This window comes from Vigna umbellata, chromosome 5, assembly GCF_029865625.1.
Source record: "Vigna umbellata cultivar VRB3 chromosome 5, Vumbellata_1.0, whole genome shotgun sequence".
Lineage (NCBI taxonomy): Eukaryota > Viridiplantae > Streptophyta > Magnoliopsida > Fabales > Fabaceae > Vigna > Vigna umbellata.
This window is the reverse complement of record NC_142169.1, coordinates 60,472,417-60,478,841: the sequence shown is the minus strand read 5'-3', so window position 1 is coordinate 60,478,841 and position 6,425 is coordinate 60,472,417. Positions and strand designations below refer to the sequence as shown.

The 6,425-nt window shown below is 31.3% G+C and overlaps 1 long non-coding RNA gene across 1 annotated transcript in view; it reads right to left on the bottom strand.

Moving 5' to 3' along the window:
- Positions 1-1,169: 1,169 nt before the first annotated feature.
- Positions 1,170-6,425, bottom strand: part of LOC124823286 (uncharacterized) — a 5,597-nt gene continuing 341 nt past the window's right edge. The window contains exons 2-5 of the long non-coding RNA XR_007027636.2: positions 5,136-5,485; positions 4,996-5,048; positions 3,742-4,902; positions 1,170-3,111 (exon numbers count right to left, since the gene is read on the bottom strand). This is a non-coding gene — a long non-coding RNA (uncharacterized LOC124823286). The remainder of the gene's footprint in view (positions 3,112-3,741; positions 4,903-4,995; positions 5,049-5,135; positions 5,486-6,425) is intronic.

Below are 6,425 nucleotides of genomic sequence, written 5' to 3'. Positions count from 1 at the left end.
TGATACCATCAAACGTTGATACCATCATAACTATATCAAAGATCTTTCATTCTAAATATATCATTTCTCAAAATTAGCCTCGAACAGAAGTTACAAAGTCCTCTCCTGAAAACATCTCTACAATAAAGTTTGAAAAGTTATTTTGAGATGACAGAGAAGAAAAGGTTGGTGTCAGGAAATAAATAAAAAAGTTGTTGCCATTGTAATTGCAATTGCAAGAAATTATATGAAATGAAACCATATGTAAGAAAAATCCTTTTTACTTTTTAAAATATCAAACCAAATTTTAATGTGTAAACATGTCTTCTAAGGTAAAATAGAAATAAAAAAGATTAGAAAGACCTTTTTGCGAATGGTGGTTGGTATCTCCTAAAGAATAAAAGATTCGTTATAACTTGGAACCTTCTAATGTAATGCATGATGATTTTGTTTATCGTATAAAGATGATGATAGGTATGGTGAGGTATAGGTAATATTTTTTAGTCACTCCTTTTATCTGAAAAAAATTTTTTGTTACTTATTGTCTGTCAAAAAATATTTATGAATTTTTTATATCTGTGGGTACCATTAATATTTGTAGATAATTTTATACTATTTTTTAAAATTTTAAATAAAAATATTTTAAAACAAACTTTTAAAATATAAATTTATATGAAAAAATATTTATTAAATACAGTTTAAATCAAATTACAGAATAAAATATTGATGTGAATAAGTTGGTTTTTCTACCACTAGACATTAACTAAATAGATATCATAACGCTAACAATTTATTACTTCATTACTTAAATTCAGGTCATCCAATAATGACACTAAATTTAAAATTTATTCCTAGCTCCTTGAGTTTATTTTATATTACTTGAAGTGAGCAAAAAATACTCTAGATAAAAATGGAGAAAATTTACTTTCTTTCTATTACCTTGCTGGAATACTCGGAAAAACTTATAGTGATTATATAAGCATTTTAGGAGACGAAAAAAAACTTCAAAAAAACTATTTTTTCTACTTTTTGCATAAACTAAATATAGTAGTTTAAAAAAAAGTCTAAAATAAATGGAATATTTTGATCTTAAGCTCAACTACTAAATATCTAATGTAGTAACAACAAACAACATACCTCGTCACTGTAATAACAAAAAAAATTATTTGACAGATAAATGCCCAAGAATATCTAAAGGAATGTAAATTTTAGTAAATTTAAACAAGAACTCAGATTTTATTGTCGAATGTACACTAAACTAGTTCAAGAAAATGAAAGTTTTGTACAAGAATTTACGCAAGAAGTGGCATTGAACTCACTAATTCTAAGGGATTTAAAATCAGGGGAGAAAGAATAATGGTAATGACAAGCAAAACACACATCTGCTTCTGTAAGGGTTTAGACATCAAATGAAGTATTCTTGAGGGTTTAGACATCAAGAGCAGCTCGTGTCGTGTTTTAGAGCAAAGAGCAGCTTGAACATTTTGAGGGTTTGGACATCAATAGCAACTCCTTGTGTCGTGTTTTGTGGAAGACAGAGTCAATGACCTTCTTCTTAAACTCTTCTTCTATCTTTTCAAACATGCTTCTTCTTATGCCAAGGCTTCAGAATCATTGAATTCCTTTCGTGATGTCGAAGCCCTTCTTTCGCCCCCTTCCCTGCTGCTTAGTATGTTGATTAAGATGTAAGCAGATGATGATTTTGATTTAACTTCTACTTATCTGTCCACCAACTTCCACCTTAGCTTTCACCAACTAAACAAAAGGAAACTGCTGGCACAAGATTTTCACTGCAAACTTAATAAAGACTTCCTTACCGACTATGCACTAGAATCCCCAGTACCAGATCCTACCATCATAAGTGACTACCCTTTTTGGTTGTGGCGTTGTATTTCCAAAAGCAAGAACTTTCAAATAAAGTTCTTTCCCTCAGGTACTTTAAGCTTTCAAGAGAGATAGAGATGGCCTGCTTAATTGGAGCTTCCTAAGTGAGAAGGCATTCCCCCAGACTTGAATGGCTATACCACAGCTTATATCTGACCTTCTATTCCAACTACTTTAAGTGAAATATCTTTAGAGAATAACTGAACTTGTAAACTGGATTTGACCCTTGGGTCATGTGCTCTTGAAGTGACCTCCTTTCAAAGACCTATAAGTCTTCGACTACCTTTACTTTGAAGAAGAAGATTTAGCCATTGGTTTGGCTACCACTCTAGTGGAGCACCGTGATAAGGAGCCTATTACTTACTTCTTTATCATGATCTCAAGACAACTTAAGAAAGGGATTTAATGTTGGTTACTCTAAAAAAGTGGGCTTAGAATCTAACAATTCCCACAAAACCTGTTAGTAAGGTAATAATAGATCATGCCTTGGAAAGGCTACGCTATTTATATCTTTAATTAATATAGAATATCAATTTGCTAAGAGCCTGCATCCAGGTGGTTCCACACTACGACACTCCACTCGGCTTTGCAGGTGAATCTCTTCAAAGTTAACATTTAAGACAGTTTTTCAACGGTTGTGTTCTAATAATTGTAGGCGCATACTCAATTAAGGCTGTGTTAGAGTAAGCAACTCCATTAAATTATATAAATTTTTATCATATGAGAACTTATTCACAAACTCGATTATGAAATTTACTCGAATAACTTTAAAAATTTTACTGTGACAAGTTTTTTTTCTTTATGTATTCAATTGAAATAAGCTGAAAAAGCATACAGGAAGGTCATATGTCCAATGTAGTTCTTTGAAAGGTCCCCTATATTAGGACCACTCTATTCATATACATTGGTAACGTAAATAGCAAGGGTATGTTAGGGCACATTTTTCTGTAGTACACCTTATGGAGACGCTGTGTGTAGTATGCACATATTTTTTAAATGAAATCCCAAAAGGACAAGGAACTATACAATACCTAAGATAGTTAATAGAGTGCCATATTGGTTGTAATTTTAATATGGTGCGAATTTACCAGTGGAACATGTTTATAGCAAAAGGTTAGAAAAATAAGGTCAACCTGTGCAGTTTTGATCCCGCTTTATGGACTCAGTGGATGATGTACCTCAGATTTGGTAGGATCCAGAGCCGGCTGAGATATCTCAAGACCCTCTTCTTTAACAATAGATAAATACCTGCCAAATAATCAACAAGTCCTATAAGAGGAACATAATAATCACCAGAGATATAAAAAAAATATTACTTCTCATCTAGTATGGTCAACTAAGACCTCTAAACATCCTACATGATCATACAAGGAAGAGGGACGAAGAAATGATAAGGGGTGTATATGGGAAAAAGGTGATCATTGTTGGAATGCATTGGTTTTTATAGCAATAACAGTTCACCAACATTTTTGGATTTCCCTTTTGCAGTGCACAGTTGGATAGGGGCTGAATCCACTTCAGGTAATTAGTTCTCCAGGTTAACCAGAAGGCTATTTCTATAGAAAGTTCCTTCAGTTCTTATAGAAATCTTTTCACCTTCAGTTTTTTTAATTATTTTTTATTATGTTTTCACATTCGCCATAATGCTAGCAGAGCTTTACTTCTTTAATCATAGTGTTGTTTCCCAGATGACCCTAAAGGAATTTAATCTAAAGAAACCTTCTGCATACCACAATTACATACCGTTGCTAGGACTAAAGGTAGATCTCTCTTATACTTGATTGTTTAATGGTCATTTACAGTTGCGTTCTGAGGTGAATTGATGATTATCTTTGGATAAAAAATTTCAGACTTTGCTACGTGGAGTAGTTGGCTTACCTCCTTCAAATGGAATTCTTCCTCAATCTCATGCACACCAAAAGCCTGGTTGTTCTTAATAAACAGGTGGATAGGATAAGTGAGTGTCAATAACTGTCATAATTGCATAAAATATTTAATATGGTGATTTTTATTTTTCAATGACAGATGATCCGAAAAAAGATGGTTAAAAGTCAAGGAAAACATAAATCTTAAAGTTGGCAATTCTGAACATGGAGAGATGCAAGAGTATTTATAGAAATAGATAGCTATCCACATATATGCATATAAGCCCTTAATCCTCTTGTCACAGTCTAATTATGATAATTAATACATATCTAAGTTTTCTATTGATCGTGAATTTGATTGCTTGCAGAATCATTTAGGACCTTAAGCACAAAGAAATTGCCAACAATATTGTTGAAAAGAAATTGTCAACAATATTCTTGGAGAAATTTTATAAAACGAAGCAAAAAAACATTTGCCTTTTTGGATTAAAATTATCAACAAGAAGGTCCTCATCCTAAAGAAATATATAGTTGTATTATTATGTTTGGATGCAAAATCCGTTTCACAAATCACCTATGCCATGATACAGCATTATTTCACTCAATCTTTATCCATAAACTTAATCTTCAGAAAAGATTATTACAACTAGAGAAAAAAATTTGCCTGAGCCTTTTAAACCATTTTTTTTTATTTATAGCAGATATATGTATGACATGGTTACTCCAACTTCCATCCATCCACAAAACCATCCTAATGAAAAAGCATCACAACAAAATCATTTGACAAGAACTACCGCCAGTAATGAGTCAGAAGTTACAATGAGTTTTAGATCAAACAAAAATTGCACACATGAAGGATTAATAACCTTTTCAACAATATTGTTGACAATTTCTTTTTTCCTAAATTCACGATCAAAAGAAAACTTAGTTATGTATCAATTGTCATAATTGAATAGGAAAAGCAAGATTAAGGCTTATATGCTTATCTATTTCTATAAACACTCTTGCATCTTTCCATAAAATTCAGAATTTACAGTTTTAAGATCTCTGTGTTACTTAATTTTTAACCATCTTTCTTCGTACCATCTACTATGAAAAAAATCACCATATCAAATATCCCATGTAATTATGATCCATCAGCATTTGGTGTTCCCCCACACGACACTCCAGCCAACTACAACAATCAATGTAGTGCAAAAGTTTGATTAACATTATAAAAAATATATGTGCAAGTAGAAATACAATATGGTATGGTTAAGACAACTACCTTCATTTATTTCCCCATGCCTCCTCCATGATCTGTTTGCCTCCTTGATCCCCCTACATTCAAATTCTAGTGAATGATGCAATTTTTATATCCAAATCACGCTATCTACAGGAAGGGAAATAACTGTTCATCTTATTTACCCATCATGAAAGCCAAGGAAACATTTTGCTGATCCCTTCGCCGATTCGGTCCCCTTCCAAGTCGTATTCCGCGGCCACCACTAGAACGACGTCGCTTGGCCGACTACTCCTGCCACCACTGAAGAACCTTCCAGAGCTTTGAAACGATGCCGTTCGATGACGAGAAAGAAGCGGGAAACCTATGGATCTAGTCCAGGAGCCGCTTCTAACATCGGCGACTCGGGGACGGGAGAGTGGCAGAGCGGAGAGGGAGTAGGCAGAGGAGGTCGTGGCGGAAGTTTGGTAATGACCTGGTGCTCAGGGTTTTGATCTGGGGGAAGTTAGGTTGAGTGTGAAATCTCGAAGCAAACCTAAAAAAGAATTGAGGGAAAGAGAAAAGTGAGAAGGAAAAATAAATTATAATTTATGAACCTCTTCAAAAACAATTATAACTTTCATTGTTATTATTAGATTTTAAATAATTGACCAAAATCATTCTAAATTATGACTGAAATTTTTTTAATTTTTCTAAAATAACATGCACTAATTTTTTTTCTAGTGCGGTTTAATTCTCTATTTTATTTTGAATTAGAAATTAAAATCATTACATTTTGAAACTAATAATAAAGAAAAATGTTGTAAAAATATTTTCACAAAGATAATTATAAAGTTAGTAAATTAAATTAAAAAAATAAAATAAGTTAAATATTGATATCTTGTAATCGAACAAAATTACAATTTTCATTAAAATCAAATCTTCAATATGTATATAACCTTTAAAAGATATATATATAATTAAAAATTCAATTTTTTAAAATAAAATGATTTTTATGTTATTAAATATGTTAATATATTCCTAATATATTTATGATTTAAGAATAATTTATATTTAAAATATTAATTTTTTATTTTATATTACTTTTTCATTTTTAATTTTATCTTTTCATAATTTTTAATTATTTTATTTAATAAATTATTAAAAATAATTTGTATTTGTAACATCCCAAAATTAAAAAAATAAAAATAAATTAAACTTAACAATTGACTTTACCTAAATAAGATAATGGTGAAAAACTATATTTCTTATTATAAGCTCCACCTTTCATTAATACTTGCTTATCCTTAACATTTTCTAAAAATCACACAATTAAAGTAAGAGACGATAAAACACATAAACAAACACAAAATAAGGATAAGCTGATATCAAAAGAAACAACAAATCCTAAATCTAGATCTCACCATTCGGATGGTGATCTGTGTTGCTTTACAGAGTTATTGTGAATGAATCTCACCTTACCATACTAACAACCG